The sequence below is a fragment of the Melopsittacus undulatus genome, chromosome Z, assembly GCF_012275295.1.
Source record: "Melopsittacus undulatus isolate bMelUnd1 chromosome Z, bMelUnd1.mat.Z, whole genome shotgun sequence".
Taxonomy (NCBI): Eukaryota; Metazoa; Chordata; class Aves; order Psittaciformes; family Psittaculidae; genus Melopsittacus; species Melopsittacus undulatus.
Genome location: NC_047557.1, coordinates 100,712,304 through 100,732,107, shown reverse-complemented (window position 1 = coordinate 100,732,107; position 19,804 = coordinate 100,712,304). Strand labels below are relative to the sequence as shown.

General features: G+C 41.3%; 1 protein-coding gene across 2 annotated transcripts in view; it reads right to left on the bottom strand.

Annotated features, from left to right (window-relative positions):
• The window catches only part of BANP (BTG3 associated nuclear protein), a 152,803-nt gene extending 149,391 nt beyond the window's left edge, over positions 1–3,412 (bottom strand). For both annotated transcript variants that reach the window (XM_034073136.1, XM_034073137.1), the window contains exon 1: positions 3,289–3,412. The gene's annotated coding sequence lies outside the window, so the exon portion shown is untranslated. The remainder of the gene's footprint in view (positions 1–3,288) is intronic.
• Between the last annotated feature and the right edge of the window lie 16,392 nt (positions 3,413–19,804).

The following is a 19,804-nucleotide window of genomic DNA, read 5'->3' as shown; positions in this document are numbered from 1 at the left end:
TATATACTGGAAAAATTTTGTGATCTAGCAATTCCAGGAAGAACAAGGACAGATCCCAAAGCTGGCCCAGGCTTCTACTACCAAAAAACATGATGGCAAATAAAAACAGCAAATCTGCTTACTCAAAAGTCTTGTAACAGATTTACCTCCTCTAGCTATCTAGCAAAAGGAAATGTTCAAGCTGATGAAACAGACCCTAGTGCTGTTTTAAAACACAGGGATAACACTAGTATTTTAAAATTCTTACTAAAAATACTTGTGAAAATAAACTGAGCAGCATCACTGCAGCAGAAAAACACAGAGCAAGTAGTTCTTCACATTCTGAAACACTGTCACTAGGACAGTCTGATCCTCTTCCAACATTTCCCCTCCCAACTCCAGTAAAACAACAAAGTAATTCCAACTTTAAACTTGCAAGACCTCATATTCATGGGATGTTAGAAGTATCATAGTAGCAACAGACATGTTTGTGTCTAAGGAGCAGTGAAGAAAGGGGTCGACCTTATAGTTGCTGCGAAGTCACTCTATGGATAGGAGAGATGCATTCTTTTCCATCATAAAATACAGGAAAACTTGAAATTAATGTATTTATCCCTTAAATGGTCTAAGTGTTTTACAAACAGGAAGCAAAGATAAAATAATTTTGTTCAACAGACAACATAAGAAATTTTATTTAAAGTCCCAAACGCAAAAGACTTTATGAGGTTAATCTTTCTGTGCACTATTACTTAATGTCTTAACGCGAGTCTAACAATAGTAGGCAAAACCAAGTGCTTAACAGGAGTTTTACAAACCTAAAACTGGAAGGAAACAAGTGTTTGACATGATGTTAAAGACATTTTATTTTTATTTTTACTGTAAAAAAATAAATTTAGCCTTTTAATGATACGCAAAAAAAAACAGAAAACAAAATTACTTCAGAGGTTCACGTCTAAATATCAAGTATCAAACTAAAGGAAATCAAATCTGTGAAAAAAATTTTATTGGCAAATTTTAGTTTATACATAGACATGTTGTTGTTCTAACGCTAATCATTAGCTTTGCATTGTCTCCTCCTACAAGAAGCTCATTCTTACTTCACATAAAGCTTGTGCTCATGTTTCTGTACATCTCTGGGAGGAGCTTCTGTGCACAGAGAAACACCCATCTCCTCCTTTCAAAACGATTGCACTAACATCACAGCCATTTCAGTTCAAGGCACTCTTCAATGAAAGATCTGAAGACGAATTCAAGTTCTGACACAATAAAGGCACACATTCTTCCTGAATAAACAATGCTTTACAAGTTCTGGGAAAAGCTCAAGATAAAGACCAGAGAAAGACTCAAGTACCTGAAAATGTGAGTATATTACTGTTTTAACGATGTGGGTCTGAATCACACAACACTACTTCTCACTAAAATCAGTGTAAACCTGCAAGTAGCACTGGTAGTTATGTGGGGCATGACTATAAGCTCATCTTTCTTCACCTTGTCACTTCAAACCAGTAGAGAACAAGTATGTTGTACCGTGTTAAAAACAGCACAGGCAGGAAACAAGCCTTTTGCAAATATGCTCAGCAGAACATGTGCTGATGGAACCTTTCCAACTGTGCTCACTATATTCTTAATTTTGTTATTCAACTACTTAGAACACTATCTATTTGTTCCTTAAAGGCCTGTCCTGTAACCACACAAGTTAAACATGGCTGGATACTTTAAGACATTAAAGGCAGTTACTGTTGCTGTAAAACAGATTACAAATTACAAAAGAAAAAAGATACAAAATACTTTCATTCTCTGAGAGATGGCACATTCCCCAAACCCAAACTCCGCCTTTTTTATTCTCCTCAGTAAACTAACTGCTCTTTCTTTGGAACATCTTTTCACGTATTATTGAACACCTATCTACTGCCAAGATGTCATTTAATATATGAAATTAAGCTCACAGAGTTTCAGAATCAAACTCTTGTTATTCTGGTTTTCTATGGACACCCATTTAAATATATGTTGAGAAAATCCCTCTAAGTTTTAATCTTCCTAACAGAGAAAACCCTTCATTTCCAGTGGCACTGCTACAAATATTAAGACAATGAGATTTTTTGTTTGGGCTTTGTTTGCCGTTTTAAGCTTTTGCTTGGGTACGAAAATACTACAAAGTGTATGCTTGTTGCTTGAAATCCTGGTATCAATGGGGTACTACAGACAACCTCGTGTAGAAGGCAAAAAAAGTAGCAAAAATCGTTCCAAATCCTCATTTTACAACAAGGTTAAACACTGCTTCCACTGAAGCAATCACTCAGTTGCTAATACCCCTTCAAAGTTGTTTATTTAAAAAAAAATCTTCCCTCGAGATCTCTAAAAATAAACTATATAGCAGGATAAAATGACTATATTTGGTTAAGCACCCAACTTCCCACTGTAAAAGGACTTAAAAATAAAAGTAATGAAAAAAGCGCAACACTTGAATTGCAAATCAGGAAAATGGGAAGACCGAGTGTGTTGTCAAACAGATCGCTGGTAGGAAAGGACTAGAAAATACCATCCCCGCTGTGGATGTGAAGAACCCTCACTGCGAATCAATGTCCACACACGCAAAGCGGCACCTCAGGAGACTCATTTTCCCCCCACACAAGCACTCGCAGGCATGTGAATAGCAGCGGCCCCTCTCCATTACCAGCAGCAAAGGGAGGCGGCGGCACCAATGTTACCAGTCACTGACACTCCGCTGCGGCAGGGACAAGGGAGCGAGCGCTGCCGGCGGTGCCCATTCCCCATACCATGCCTGCAGCGTGGCCCAAGGGAGGGCAGGCGGCAGAGCTCCGACCTGCCCCGTCCTTGAGAACGGGGAAACACAACCCCCAAGAGAGACGGAGGGGGGAGCAGGCCGAGGTGCTCGGAGGATCACCAGCCCCTCCACCTCCAACGGCCGCCCGGAGGGGGGCTGAGCGCACCGGCAGCGGTAGACGGAGCCAGCACGGGGGTGACCCCCCCAAGCCAGGGCACGGAGAAAACAGACGGGGAGCGAAGCGAAGGAGCCCCCCATGAGGGCCCAGCTCCGGCGTCTCGCAGCGGGAGGAGGCGAGGCCCCACTCGGCCCCCCCCCCCCCTCGCCTCAGCCCTTGTTCGGGTGAGGGGGCGGCAGCCCTCAGCCCCCCTGCCTCAGCTCGGCCCCTCCCCGGAGCAGCCGCCTCACGGCCCCGGTGCTCGGGCAGCGCCGTGAGGAACGGGAGGGCCGGAGCTCCGCGCCCGGCTCCAGGTCCCCCCCGGGAGCTCATCCCCAGCCGTCCGGCCGCGGGGCGCCGCGGTTACCGTGTGCGGTGCCGAATTCTCGTGGTGTTTGTCGAGCGGCTGCGATAATGGCGTCCTTCCTCGCGAGAGATCTCCCTCTCCTCACGGCGCATGCGCCGCCGAGCGGGCACCGCTCGGACCCCCGACCGCCCCGGCCGTCCGCGCAGGCGCAGGGGGAGGGCGCGGCCACGCGGCCGCACTTCACCCTGGAGCCGCGGAGGGGGGACTACAATTCCCAGAGGGCAACGCGGCGCCACCGCAGGGAACGCCCCCGCCGAGCAGGCCGGGACCTGTAGTACACGCGGTTGGAGCGGGGCATGCTGGGAGTTGTAGTCCTGGAGCGCCGCTCGCTCTGTGCCCTCAGGTCCACACAGAGCCCTAAGGCACCCACAGCCGCATCCCAGGGCTCCACAGAACCTTCCTGGCTCCACAGCAGGGTCCTGAGTGCTCTCCGGTGGTGAACATAGGAGCAATGAGGTTGAAAACGGCTTTTAAAGAGCCATCCCTTACCCCAGCAATGCCGAGGCCACCACTGCCCCATGGCACTGAGGCCTCGTCTTCACGGTGTGTGAATACTTGATGGGACGGTGCCTGCAGCCCTGCCCTGGGCAGCCTGTTCCAATGCCTGAGCACCCTGTGGGCAAGGAATTGTTCCTCAGCTCCATCTAAACCTGCCCTGGGGCAGCTTGAGGCCGTTTCCTCTTGTCCTATCACTCTACTTGGAAGAAGCTGACCCCACCTCACTACAACCTTGTTTTAGGTAGTTGTATAAAGCAATAAGGTGCCCCCTGAGCTTTCTCTTCTCCTGAAGGTGAACCTCTGAGTATTTGGCTGAGGAAGCGAAACATTTGGTGCCTGTGATAAACACATCAGTGTATTGGCTTTCACAAATCATAGGTGTGGTTATGTGGATATAACTATACAAGTTCATAGTAACAAAAACAAAACTCGATAAAGACACAAGATGAGCAAAACGGAGTCGTACAGTAGAAGAATCTGTAAAGGTAAAAAGAGAGGGGAGTTTGCATGCTTGATATAAGAAAAGCTAGTGCCTGTAAAATATAAAGTACTTTTTAGCTTAGCTTAGGTTGTAGAAAGAGAACAATGTTGATGTTAGCCTGTGGAATTTAGTGGCCCCACTAAATGTGAGTTGTTTCACACGGGTCCTCTAAAGTATCTTTAGTTTTAAAGAACAATGTTTGTGTTGTAAGTCTGTGGTGAGATAACAAGATTTAGTGGCCCCATGGAACATGAATGAGTTATTTCACACCATCCTTCTACTTATCAGTTAGTTTGAAGACAGATCCTCCCAGACATCTGCTCCCTTGGGATACTCCTTTTCTGCCCATCCTGCTATGAATTGTGCAGGAAGGTCACACTGTTTTAAATCTTTGCTAGTTATCACAATAATTACAGATAGGGCTGGTTTTAGCGAGTTGTGTGATTACTGAGGAGTTCAGCTGTGCCAAAGGTGAAAAGCACACTGTGAGGAAGACTGCTTACTTCATCTTGAAGACCCCTACCCACAAGAGGAAGACTGCTTACTTCATCTTGAAGACCCCTACCCACAAGAGGAAGACTGCTTACTTCATCCTCAAGACCCCTGCCCACAGTTATTGAAGAGCAGTGCACAGACGCCAAGAGGAGGAGACTTATGATACTAAATTACTGGACTTAATTATAATGTTCCCTGCCTATATGCAGAGATTATGAATATGTATGTGACTAATGGAATTGTGAAGGTATATAAACCTGTAACAAATACTAATCATTTGCGCCTCTGGCTACGGTCACGCGCCCAGCACTGTTTGCTTTTGCTTTATTGACTTTGTCCCTCAATAGAACCTTGTTATCTTGTTTAAGAGGAGTGAATTCGTATTTCACAGTGCCCATGTCTTGCAGGCCACAGCCTAACCATCCTGCTCTGATGATGCCTCAGGGCTATTGCGAGCTCCAGTGCTACATCTCCTCTTTACTGTTTCCAGACCTGCCAGGCAATGTAGGCACAGGCTTTGGCCAGCAGAGCTTGTCCAAACAAGCAGATCAAACATGTATCTGTACCTTGAGAACTGCCTGTGCTGAGCTGCTCACTGACATTCCTGAGCATCTCCCTGCTCAAATGGCTCCTGAGCGCTCACATTGCTGAGATGGGATGATCTGAATGTAAGCTGTCACATTAAGGAGAAAAATGTCACCGTGCATGCGAACACAGCTGAAGAACAGGCAGCAAGTGGGAATTTGCTAAATTAGCTCATCAGATTGATTTTTCTGTTGCTTTATTCCTGCATTTGGTGTGAGAACAGAATGACTGGGCGAAGGTGGAATACCTTCTGTTAACCTACTGGGAATGATAAATATATGCAAAAGCACAAAATGGCAGCATGGAGGAAGTACACAATTAGCTCTGAAAGATGACAAAGATAAGATTATTTTATTGTATCCTTATATATCACAGCATTGCCCAAATAAGACTGTCACCATACTTCAGTTTTTCAGCTTCAGCAGAGCCAGAGATGACTTTCAGACTTGTACATAAAAATATTCTTTAAATGAGATGCTCAGCTCCGTTCTGCAACATCATGACATGAAACTGAATCCATTTGGTTCTGCTGTAATTTGCCACCCTGACAGCTACAAGCCTATGGCTAACTGGAGCAGTTGCCCTGGCTATCAGACCAGTGGTTTGTTACAGCGTTCTTACTGTACATATGTCATGTTCAAACTAAAGGTGTCCAATGTAGGACTTATGTACCTGTATGAAATTAAATGGTGCATGTCACAAGAACTCCGAAGTGCTAATCCCAGAGGACCAGCAATTCCTCCTGCTCATCTGTCTGGAAGTTATGGAGTCAGAGAACAGGACTTGAGGGGGTTTGTGTTTCAAGTAGGGAAATTTATGCTGATGAGTCACATCTTCAAAAGTGCTTATAGGTGTTTTCGGCTGCTTCAAGATGGTGTTTTCTGTATTAAGGAGTCCTCATGATCCTGTGGATTAACAACCAGTGTGTTAGGAAAAAACCCTGCTTCTGTTCAGATGAGTCTGTTGATTTATTTGCTGTGTTCTCTTCCTTCACAAGCAGATTAGGAAGTTCAAAGGTTAAACTACTTATAAACTGACTTTTCACACAGGATTATTTCATGCTTTGCTGCACAGATTTGTTCTGCAACAGATGTGCCAAACAGTTTCTGCTGCACTCAAGCAATTGCAATGTCCCAGCTAGAAAACCAGCAATATAAATACCAATGTATTACCTGCTGTGGAAAGCTGCTAGTAAAAGCTTTTGTTGTCATAAGCCAACTCTGATGTCAAAGCTGTCCTGTTTTCTCATAAGTACATTCCCCTCCATTAGATTATTACCCATGTTCTGCCGAGGATGTGAGATCCCACTTCTCTCTGTACTGCCAGTAAATCATTTCTCACCTAAAACAATACAAACCAGAAAGACTTTCACTGTCATAAACCAATTATACTATTCACCAATCACGTCAAATCAACTGCAGGAAGTGCTGGCAGGATCTACCTATGTCTGCATCTTTGATCAGAGATAGCAACATAGTAAGAAAATAATACAGCAATTTATTAATGAGAAGGGCTGCAGCACTGCCTTCTGCTAGTGAGTTGGTCTGCTCTCATCATTACAGCAATACAGAATATGTAATTAATTCATTGTTTGTAAGGGGGATTTTCTATCTTACCAGAGATAAGACGTACGTTTTTTTTCCCCATCATTTTTCCCAAAGCAGAAGGCATTGTCATTTAGAATTTTGAACTATACCAATAAATCATGAGGAGACTGTTATCACAGCCTGTCCCTTCTTCCCCTTGAGACTGACACAGCCAGATACAACCTACTCTTCACGCAGCATGAACTATGACAGAAAACATTTATATACAGCAGAAGAAACAAATCTTCCTGTTCACAACCTAACAGAGACTTCCTTCAAGCTTCAATCAGAAAGCCCAAATTTGGGTTTAATCTTTAATTTACAGTACCAACACATGAATGACTAACCAAGGATAATTGTTTCCTGTGCTTCACAATCTCCTAAGCTTTATGGGCTTTCAGAAGTGTGCTCACCTGAATATTTCTGCAATAATGTAATGAAATTCAGTGTAAGTCTCCCTCCAGTGAATGAAAGCTTCATGTTACTATGGGGTAAGCACTGGGAAGAAGTAGATGTGCTCTAAGTTATATCCTGATTTAAACCATGGTAACTTGCTCAAATGCCTGTCAAATCCATTCTGACTTTCCTTCCCCCTTATAAGAATGAACAAGAACTTCAGGGTTCTGATATATCAATTTAGTTTTTTAATTTTATAGAAGATACATCCTGTCAAACTGTTAGCCTGTTGTCCCAAATAATATAATTATTTGTTGTTTTATTGCCTCACCTTTGTCATCCTCTTTTTTTTTTAGTCTCTTTCTCTCACATTTTATGTATATGCTAACTTTTCTGTCATGTTATGAAGAATCATTTGGTTCCAGGAAATATCTAGCTTATTTTACCATTGTATCAGCATTCATTTACGGTTGTTTCCTAAGGAAATGCTGCCTTCACGTTCTGTATGGATCAGAAGAGATTGGTATCTCATTCATTGGTTTCCGTTTTTGTTTTATTTTGTTTTGTTTTGTTAGGGAAGAAACCCCTTACCATAGCATCAAAGGTAAAAAATTAACACACTGTGCACACCATTTTGCAGCTGCATCAGCAGCAGGAAAACAAAGGTTGCCAAACAAAGCATTTGTTTAAATAAGTGACAGGCATTCATAATTACACTCACTGCAGAGCATGAGAATATAGAAACAAAGGCATGAACACAGAAGATATAATCAGGGCATAGGCATAGGTGTACCTGTGGAGTGTTTGCCATAAGAGCTCTGTAGGAATCATTTACTTTCATATGGAAAAGATCCTTGATCACATCCAGTGTTACTAAAAACACAGAGCACCTGAAGTTCCCTTATTTAGTCAGTTTCTGTTTGAGTACTTTATTTTACTTTATATATACAGACTCTTAGAACCAGAGAGGGACACAACCACATCCTTGTGAACATAGCATGAACCATTTGTGACCTAGGGATGCTTGATGAAAAGTTACATACATTTTTTTAAACAAAGGTAATCCTAATGCTATTTATAAACTTGCTGTTGCATTTCTTCTCTTATCAATAGAAAACTTCACTTCTGTTGAGACCTGTGTTCACTTTTTCTCCTCCAAGTACACACTTCCTCATCGCTTACTTTTTAGGCACCCATGTCCATTTTCAGTTCCCTCAGAAATGGTCTTTGATTTTATTACAGAAAACAGCTCAGAATCAAGTGGGTTTTGCTCCTGAACCTATTTCTGCTAGCTTTGGAAAATCACAGAAAGGCATTTTCTGACTCTGATCTCACTTCTGGTTTACACTGAGTAAACTCAATTACATTTAATTTTAGATACTTCTAGTTTTCAGGGGTGAGGATGGAAGAAAAGGCCTTGAATTCCCACAGCAGGGAGAAAAACACCACAGCATATTTGGTCATCTAGCTGGTCAAAGTTTATGGTCTTGTAAGGTCATTTTTTTGCCAGTGTAAGAAATAAGGTGAAGAGAGTCAGCCTTGATCTCAATGTTCTGTCATCTGTTTACATACTATTCCATCTCCCTGTATACCTCATGAAAAAAAGAGAGATAAAGATAGGAGGCTATTCTGCTTCTCAGAAATCTTCCATTCTAACAAGCTCTATATGTGCACTTTGCCCGACAGTGATCTTCCCAGGATCATGCTCACAGCTGTATCTGCTGCCCTTTTACCTCTGTTACACAGCTGATATATTTGTCCAGTACTTGCTAGTTTTGCCCAGCTTTGTTTGCTTGGTCAGGTATCATTATCATCATCATCAGCCTTTTTTAATCCACTGGGATTATCAAAAGCCTGAAAGAGCTTACTGATTTTAGAGGATTTTATCCTTTACTTCAGACTGAGGGTTGCCTGAGAACTGTTTTTTATTCAGTGTGTAGTACCCACCTTTGTATTCATTTTATTTCTTTCAGAAATACAGATATAAAATGTAACATAGCATCTGGTGTCCTCAACACAAAAAGGACATGGAACAGTTGGAACAAGTCCAGAGGAGGCCATGAGGATAATCAGGGGCTGGAGCAGCTCCTGTATGAAGACAGGCTGAGAAAGTTGGGGCTGTTCAGCCTGGAGAAGAGAAGGCTGCATGGAGACCTCAGAGCAGCTTTCCAGTATCTGCCATGGGCAGGGACACCTCACACTAAACCATGTCACCCAAGGCTCTGTGCAGACCCGCCTGGAACACCACCAGGGATGGAGCATTCACAGCTTCTCTGCACAACCCATTCCAGTGCCTCACCACCCTCACAGTAAAGAACTTCTTCCTTATATCCAATCTCAACCTCCCCTGTTTAAGTTTGAACACATTACCCCTTGTCCTATCACTACAGTCCCTGATGAACAGTCCCTCACCAGCATCCTTACAGCCCCCCTTCAGATACTGGAAGCTGCTCTGAGGTCTCCACGCAGCCTTCTCTTCTCCAGGCTGAACAGCCCCAACTTTCTCAGCCTGTCTCCATACAGGAGGTGCTCCAGTCCCTGATCATCCTCATGGCCCTTCTCTGGACTTCTTCAAACTGTTCCATGTCCTTTTTGTGTTGAGGACATCAGGACTGTAAACAGTACTTCATGTGAGGTCTCATAAGAGCAGAGTAGAGGGGCAGCATCACCTCCTTTGTCCTGCTGGTCATGCTTCTTTTGGTGCTTCATTAACACTTCTATTCTAAGCAGAATTTAAGGGTCTCTTGGTTTTGAACCTGCATCAGTTTAGACACATGTTCAAAATTATTTGCAGTGTAACACAATTTTTTCAGGTGTGAGTGGTAAAATAAACTAAGTGAAAGTCTTCAACGGTGGCCAGGGTAACAGCAGGCTGCATTAGAAAGAGCATGGCCAGTACATCAAGTGGCTATCCCCCACCACTCCACACTTGTGAGAACACATCTGGAACACTCTGTTGTTGTTGTTTAAGCCCAGCCAGCAACTCGGAACTACTCAGCCATTCCCTCACTCTCCTGACTTTCTTCCTCCCCCAGCTCCCAGAGGGATGGGGAGGAAAATTGAATGAATGTAACTCTCATGGATTGAGATAAGAGCAGTCCAGTAACTAAGGTATAACACAAAACTAGTGCTACCACCAGTAATAATAATGATAAGGGAAATAACAAGGGAAGGGAATACAACCACTCACCACCTGCTGACTGATACCCAGCCCAACCCAAGAACCAATCTGGGCCTTCCAGGTAACTCTGTCCAGTTTCTATAGAGGGCATGACTTGTGGTATGGAATACCTCTTTGGCTAGGTTGGGTCAGATGTCCTGCCTCTGCTTCCTCCCAGCTTCTCCTCCTCTCTGGCAGAGCATGAGACTCACAAAGCCCTTGGTCAGAGTAAACATTACTGAGCAACCACTAAAAACATCAGTGTAATCAGCGCTGTTCTTAGGCTGAAAGTCAAAAACACAGCACTGCACCAGCTACTAAGGAGAGAAATGACTGCTACTGCTGAACACAGGACATCTGTCCTGTCTGGGGACTCCCAGTGCAAGAGAGACAATGAAAAACTGGAGAAAGAAAGGCGGTTAGAAGGCTGCTGAGGCTCAGCACATTACTAAATGTCATAACAAAATCTGGACATCAAAGAAAAGGTTCCCTTAGGCTACAGCAATATCTAACTTGGGAAGCATGAGCCAAGCCACAGAGAAATGAGAGTTAAAGCCCACCCCATAACAACCTGACTCTTCATGAAGGCTGCCCTAAGTGGTATTTTCAGCTACACCATAGAGGTTTCACATGGATTCCTCAGCAGCAATGCCACCTCAGAGCTTCCTCATACTTGGCTGATTGTCCTGTCCACTGTTACACAACAGTAACCAGGTGAGGTAAATGGTGATTATGAAATCACTTTCGTTGTACCTTTCTAATTATAGTAAAACTATTTTGTCCTGAATTACTGGTTTTGACTTGGCAATGTTGCAACTGAGACAGTTTTAGGACCCTTACAAGCACAATCCCAGAAGAATCAGATTTCCTGAAACACTAAATCCAGGAGGTAATTTTCTCTTTCCAAGTAATAGCATTCATTTGAAGTTAACCAGAATATAAGTACTTGCAACCCTCTAGTAAGCATCAGAAAAAAAAAAGGAAATATTGGTCCTTCCTGTCCAGTCTGGAGCAATTCAGATGGGTTGTGACAGCAAGAAATTTCACTTCTCTTGTTTCTGTGAAGACAAAATAAGCACCTTTCCATTGTATACAGGCATACTCCACAGTTGTAATTACCCACAATCATGAGCAGCCATAGAAGTTTGATGTTGCAGTTCTTCAGGCAGAACTCTCAACTTATAGTGGCTTGCTTTAAAAGATACTCTGAAGCAGGCAGCTGAGATAATAAAAGACAAGCATTAAGAAAGACTCTCCTAAATAGTAGGTTTTGGAATAGCAAATAGCACAGATAAGCTTACCACTTCAGGCTACTAAAGTAGATTCCCTCAGCCTGAGCCTTGCACTTACACCCTGTGTGATAACAGATGAGAAACACACCTATGCTTCATGAAAATATTGCCAAGCAAATGAGTTTCTAATTCAAAACACCACAATTTGTTAAGCAAAAAAGCCCAAAACAAAACCAAAAAACAACCAACAAAACAAAGTGACAAATATTTCAGAGGTAATTTTATGGATTAAGAAAGGAGTGGGGTGTTTGATGGCAAATTTTTAATGGCAGAATGTTAACAGTCTTCTCACTTTTGCCTGCTCTGTCATTGATAGACTCTTGCTTTCAAAATATGCCCTCCTATGTACTAATGGAGGAAAATAATCACATGGATTTTGTAAATACTGACATGAGAGTTACTAAAGGCCCCACATGATCTGAGGCTGCTAACAAGTCTTACTGGTACTGACAAGGCTCAGGTGCAGACTCTACCCACAGCCCTGCCTGCAGGCCAGGGGCCATTTAAGCCCAAGCCTGGGCCCCTGAATTCTGTTGTTGGGGCACTTGTCTTCAGGTTTGGCTTTGGACCTGTCTCAAGGAAGGACTTTGGACCTTTTAGTTGCCTGTCTGTTACCCTGAGAAGCTACAGCACTAACTCAGAAGCTACTTGTGTCTGTGCTATTGACGTGGACTGCAGCTATGGGAGGCAGAACAAACATCCCAAATATTGAAGAATGGGATTTAGTATGGATCTTTCATATAAGATAACAATGTTATTGGAATTGCATGTGGAAATAGTAAAAGAGTAACATTCTTCATGCTTTCATCCCTAAGAAACACAGGTCATGAAAACATGTCAATCTGCTCTCCCCATTGGGAAAAAGAATACTTCAGCTGGGTCAAAGGGGTGTGTGAGTAGGAAGAGTAATTACGGTTCCTTATGCCTGTTCCTATTTCTAGTCTATACAAAAATATCCCCCCTATGGGACATGGGATAGTTCAGAGGAACAAATTCCTCACCTTGAGGCTGCAGTGATGCTGTCATGTGCTTAGAGCTAAAATACTCCTCTGCAGGAGGCTGCTCTTCCTATTCTGTGGGTAAGCCTTATAGATCTACTTGATTTCTGTGAATTTCTCAGTCTCAGGAGCCATCAGTCCTCTGAATTACAGCTGTTAATGACAGCAGTTCTTAGCATCTGTATTCAAATACACAGCTATTCAAATTCAAAGCATGTAAGCATGAAGACATGATAAGAAACCTCTCCTTGCATACAAAAGAGTGGTTTCTGTAACACTTAAGTTGCTCATCGAGCCAGATAAGAGAAAAGCTGGAGAGCACATGTAGAATAATCATCAACTAGCCAGTCTTCCAACAAAATATAGAGCCAATGAAGAAGGCAGTCTAGGGACAAGTTGAAAATTAACTACCTGGTCAGTTCCACGTCTCCAACCAGGAAAGGGTGCTCACAGAATTTGTTATAAATCAGTCTGGAGACCCTCCAGTTATCCAGAAGCTGTGTATCTGCAGGATTTTTTTCCTCTGCTTTGTGTTGATAGGTGGCTGTACTCTGGAAAGTTCCTCTGGCTGCCTGACGAACAGAAGATTTGAAGTGCCAAAGTGATAGCAATGAATAGTTTGAAGGCAAATACCCTGGTGCGTTTCTACAAGCAGCTGAAAACTATCTGTAGTCCACCAGCAGTGCCAGCACGACTCTGCAGCCTGGCCACCTCCACTCATAAAAACAGGAAAGGTGCATGTAAGTGTGCTTCATTTTATTGAAATAGTGCTGGCTACCTACAGCAAATTGATTCTGAATTTAATAGACACTGCAGTCTTTAATTTTGAGAAGTGTAAGCCACAAAACTCTCCAGATGTGGGGTACAGGATAACTGCAATGAATTGCTTCCTGAGATGCAGGATACTACTAGAAGATGTCAAAGATTTAGTTATTTAAAACACTGATTAATTTATTTAAAGATAAGATGGTGCCAGCCAGAGATCGCGTATCTACTTGCTCATGTGCAAATAATGTCAGCTGGAGCAATAGTAAAGAGTAATTTTTTACATCTAGGAATCCTTTTGTTTCCTATTGTTTCTCCCGTCAATGTATTCAGCATTTTCCCAAAGAACAGCCAAATCCTTCCTTGAATAATGAGATGTGATTTCCTTCTATTTAAACTATCAAACAACAAATTTTGTATTTACTTAACTGAGGAGAAAACAGATGGTTTTGTGGCAGATATAAAGCAAAGCAGAATGGAGACAAGCACAAGGCTTTGTTTATATTGAAAGCTAGTAGAAATATTCAGAAGCTTTCGGTGTTTAATAGCTTTACACTTGGAAATCCATTTTGAAGATGACGCCGAATTCTTTCTGCCACTGAGTGACTAGCATTTCAAAGAACCTGGTAGATTGGCTGTCAAGTTCAGTGTGCACAGTGTTTTAGATACTCCTAGACATGGAAGCTTTATGTAATACACAACATGCAAGCTTCCCTGCCACTTAGCACATCAGAAGTAAGTCAGAAGAGGTCTTATAAAGATACAGTGTTTGCAAAGTTTTTCAGAGTTCTTGGACTAAATATTCTTTTCCTTTTCTTGGTACTTAGGATATAAAATGTGAATTGCATCCTGAAACCTTAAACCAGAATGGGTACTTCCATCTAGTAATATTTGTTAATATAGCAGCTCCTTATTTTTTTTATTTATACCTTCATTTTTAAAAGATGCCTCCTAATTATCTAGAAGATGCCTAATTCTAGAAGCAAGATTAGCACTGAGTTGTTTTACTGGAGAAACAACCACAAGAAAGAGCTTAATTCCTAATGCAGTATTTAAATGATCACACATGCATCCCTGACAGCATTCTTCCCTTTTCTGTGCTTTCGTAGTACAGCTGAAAAGTCTCTTAAACTTGTACTTCCTTTCCTACTAATTTTTGATTTATAAGCATGCTCATAAACTTAGAATCATAGAATAGTTAGGGTTGGAAAGAAACTTAAGATCATCTAGTTCCAACCCAGGAACACCTCCCACTAAACCCTGTCACCCAAGGCTCTGTCCAACCTGGCCTTGAACACCACCAAACAACTTCATTTTTTCCCACTAAGACAAGGAAAAATACATTGTTCATCTATTCAAAGAAAAGCAGTACAGTGATGTTTAGAAAAACTATGATTCAGCCTTATAAAATAGCAGCTTTCCTAACAAATTCATATTAATTGTGTTAATTAGTCTGTACAACTGTGCATCCCCTCCACAATAAGAACATATGCATATGAGAGAACATATTCTAACAGTCAGAAGCAATCTCTTTATCACTTCTTTAGCTGCAATTTATCAGCAGACTTTTTCAGCTCTGGTAATTCAACAGCTAAAACCAAAAGCTGTGCCAGTAAGTGTAGTATTGGGGCTCATACAATACTGCTCATCATGCGCAGGGATACAAATTATTGCTTCAGAGGGGAAATCCAGATAACCCACGGAAATTGTGGTTAAAAAGTTCTGTTATGACTCTGTATTTTTATTCATTATTTATTCAGTGTTTTTATACTTGAAGACATGAAGATTGTGAGTATTCATTGTGAGTCCAACAATTTCCAATTTCAGAAGCCACACAAGACAATATAAATAGACATCCTTCATAAAAAAGATATTGAAACCATGAATCAGCAGCATAGGATCCCTCTAGACAGTTCCTAATTCCTCTCCTTGCTCAGTTTTAATATGCTACTAAGCTTTATATCCTATAGATTGGAATGTATTACAATTAAGTGTTACATTCCTGTCTCATCAGTGAAATTACTGATCTAGGAAAATTATATTTGAAATATTCAGTGGAGTAAGAAGGTAAACTGGAGAAATGCCAAGATCCGTAGAACTCCACACAGGATGGAGAAAGTAATAATTTTATGGTTACCCATGGCCAATTGGTTTCCAGTAAGGGGTTAATGATGTATTTTTTTGCTATGGACACTTGTTCCTGGGTAACTGTACTGAGAAACTGAAACTCATTTCACAGTAACAAGGTTTCCAGGAAGAGATCACACAAGGCTGTTCCATTAGAAGACCATTGCTGTTTAAATTAACTGCAATTGCTATCCATCTTTTTTTACTCACATTCCTCTTTTCAATTTAAGACAGATGCTATTTATTACTTGAATCTTTCTTTATTCCATGTCATTCATGCAGGAAATGCCAAAACAAACTGATTCAGGAAAATGCTATCTTTGGAATGGCTGCTTTTGGCTGCCACTGAATAGACACCAGCTCTGAATAAGCCAGCCTGTAGGTTCCTCCATCTGCTGGCTAGACCCTGTGCACAACATCCATTCAGAGCAAAAAGTACATTCAATTAAATTCAGCTATTCACAAAAAAACCCTTTTGATGACAAAAACTTGATCAAAGAAATGGTAAAATTGGACTGTCGATTTCTTGGGTAATGTCTGCAATATGAAGTTTACCATTTTCCCAAACTTCATCTCCTGTCTTTCTCCCCTCATCCTTCCCACACACAGAAGCAGTCTTTCGCCGATCTGTGTGGTGATGCTTTCACTCAGCAGTTAACTGAGATGTTTGCTTTGAGGATATAAGTTAAACAATTCAAAGACTGACACTTTCTAGTGCCTTTTCTGGATTCCTCTTGTCTCCTTACAAAGACAAAAGCAGATTTCTGCACTTCACTAAGAAAGAACTGCAGAAACATTGTTCAGAACCATGGAATACATGTATGGATTTCTAGTGACACAGACTACTACAGAGGATGTCTGTACTGAGCTCTGTAGTATGTTGTACCTTGGAGGCAGTGGTTTCAGGCACATTTTAATACAATAGAGAGAGTTGCTGGAAGTGCTCTTCATAGGGATTTTAAGATTATAGAGCACCCAAGCAGCTGTTGCCAAAACAGAGCTCAATGTATTTTTCTCTTTTTCTTTTCTTAGCCTTTTAGAAGTTACAAGAAAAGCAGAATCCTTCAGGTTTTCTTAACAAAAGAATTGTACAAGTACAGAAATTACACAATCCAGGTGTGCCATCTCCAGGACTGCACATACAATTGCAGAAACTACACAGATTGTCCATGAGAGATCTTGTAAGCCTTTTCCATGCTGAGCTGCTAAGTCTGCATGCATAATTTCAGCAAACCTTTTTATACAGAAAAGATAAAGCCTCTGTTTGCTTTACCTCGCCAACTGGAATCACCTCCTCCTTATCTGGACTTAGCCTCAGCCACTGCCTTCTCATCCAGCCTCCTATCTCTGCCAAACATTCTGGAAGCAGAGAAAAGCTCAGCATTTCACAATCTGCTGCTGCTTTCCTGTAGAGCTTAAGAGTACTCTGTCAGTTACATCCATTTGATAAAAAGCACTAGACTGTTTATCAATAAGCTGGCCTAAATCACAGTCCAAATCTGACATCAATTCAGACGAGCTTTCAACACCTTGTCACAATGGACCTCAGCCAGCCATCACTGTTATAGTCCAAAGTCTTGATTCATACTAAAAAGCTTCAAAGAAATCAACCTATTTTGGATTTCCTCTGTAATATTCAATCCAAGTGACTAAAGCAGAGCCACGGTCTTCTAAGGTTTAAAATGTTTCTCTATTGAGTTTCAGTTATATGTTTGGGTTTATTTTTCAAACTCAGAATGTGTTGCTATGGAAAGTGCCCCTGGTCAACTTAGGATAAAAATGCACTTCCTTCAAGTAGGAATGCTGTCCACCATGCTGTCCTCTCTCTTTTACTTCAGAGCTGGGTAAAGCTTGTTTGAAAGTCCCTGTGTAAACAAATCAAAGTGCTTCATTCAACAGGTTGGGATTTTTTTCCTTTTCTTTTTAAAGACTAAACCCATAAAGACTGGAATCCCCTGAAGCTGAGTCATTTTACCCCTCATTCTTACTTGACAACCATCAATTTTCATATTCTTTCTTCTAATTCTGTAACCCATACATGAGAACTCTCTCCTCCCCAGGATACCTGAAGGTAAATTAAAAATGAAACATTGAAAAATATTTTGTCTTTTTAAGTCAAATTTACAACAGTGCAAACTGGCAGTAAAACCCTTCATTTAACTCAATTTATTTTGGATTTTTACCATCAAATTGTGGCCTTCAAAATATTTTCTTGGAGATCGTGTTATAAATTATGCTAATCTGGTAATATTATACACAACCCACATTTTCATCTGGATCTTGATTCCCACTCCAAAACTTTTGGGACTTGTATCAGTGCTAAATGAACTTTTTAACAATTATGCCAAACAGACCACAGCTGCAATTAATTATAGAAAATAATTATAAAGATTTGGACTATTTGGATGGCTCTATACATCTACTTCAGCTGGGAGTGGTAAGGAGAAAAACACACAGTGCAAGTGTAAGAAGCCTCCAAACACTATACAATTAAATGGAGCATCCCTGTGTCTGTCTGGAGGATTTTAAATGAATCATATAAATCAAGCACAGATTAGGTCTGTTTATGGCAGATCTCTCTTCATGAGTGACTCACATTTTGCTCATGCTTGTTATATTACAGTATTTACTGAACTGTTCAGACAATGCCATGGATATGGCATGTAAAAAGGTAAATGATAACTAGAACCTTCCTCAGTGAGCTGATTGTAAATGAGGTGTGTGTAAAGCAAAGGGTGCAAACTGCACATTAATTAATTCTCACCTTTTTTTTTGTTTTTATTTAAATTTTGCACATTTGAAAACAGACCTAATAGATGAAGTTTCTGTTTCTCTTTCCACTCAGATTCTGCATCACTCATCCAGAAGGCCAATTGCCAGATTTCTGGTTCTCATGTTCCCTATACACAGAAACCTCTCATTCAGGAACAAGAGAGAATGTAGCTAAAACCTCCCAAATGGTCCAGAAATATATCAATTTTGGAAAAACATGAGAACAGCAGAGATATTGTAATTCTGGCTGCCACTGTCCTCCCCAGCTTGCTGCTTGAGAGCCATGTCTCTCTCTTGCATAAATCACCTCTAACTGGGACATGGCCAAGGAGACACTGTGTATCTGCAGTGGTCAAGAAAAGCTTTTGGCCATGCTAGTTGAGTGCTGTGCAGAAGGTTTAGAGCTTAGGTTTCCTTTTGCAGAGGTAGTTTTTGCCTTTCTGCCTGCAGTTTCCAAAACAAACCATCCCAATGCCACCGAGCTCGTATTTTGAAGTGGTTTCTTCAACCCCCTAGAGAAGGTTTTTTTTCACCAAATGCTGAAGTTTTACTTAAATAGCATGTACATGTAAAAACTGGATGGAGATTCTGTGAATGATTCAGAAGGGAAACAAAAATGTTCAGGTCAAAGTTATTTTTCTTTTGGTTCTGCACCAGAACAGCCCATTGTTTCCGCAAACTTGAGAACTTTCCTGTGGTTGTGCTGTTCAACACATAAGAAATGACTCATTCTGCTCAGTTTAGTAGCTCTATAAGAAACTTCACCTTTTCAAAAGCTTGCAGGATCTAATTTGTAAAAGCTTTACAAAGTTTGTCTATATTATTGCCACTGTATAAAGTAGTGGATTTTGAGGCTTTTTTTGTCAACTGCTTTTAACACATAGAAAAGTGATTGTTGTGCAGAAGCCAGGTTATGCTCGCAACAGTAAGCACCTATACTATGGTATAGGGCATACATACATTAGTTAATTTAGTAGATGTGATTTCTAAACTGCCCAAGATTATTAGTTGTGTTTAGAGGACACATCATGGGAGAATGGAATGTGAAGGAATGTCATTCTTGCCTTGTTAGTAGATAAGAATAAAACCCAGTATCTCAGGTTTATACTGAATATTACAATACCTGAAGCTACATCTGAAGCTCCCTGCTGCAATTAAGCATGAAGCTCATTATGAGCTGTCCTCATGACCAGGAGCTACCTGTTGCTTATAAGTAGCTTCAGCAACAAACAGGTCTGACCTGTACTAAATATAGTTGCCCAACCATGATCAATCGGCTATTAAACTGTAATTAAGCCTGAATGCAAAACTGTGTTTATGGGCAGCAACTGTTTTCAGTTTCATCAAGTACCTTTCTCTTC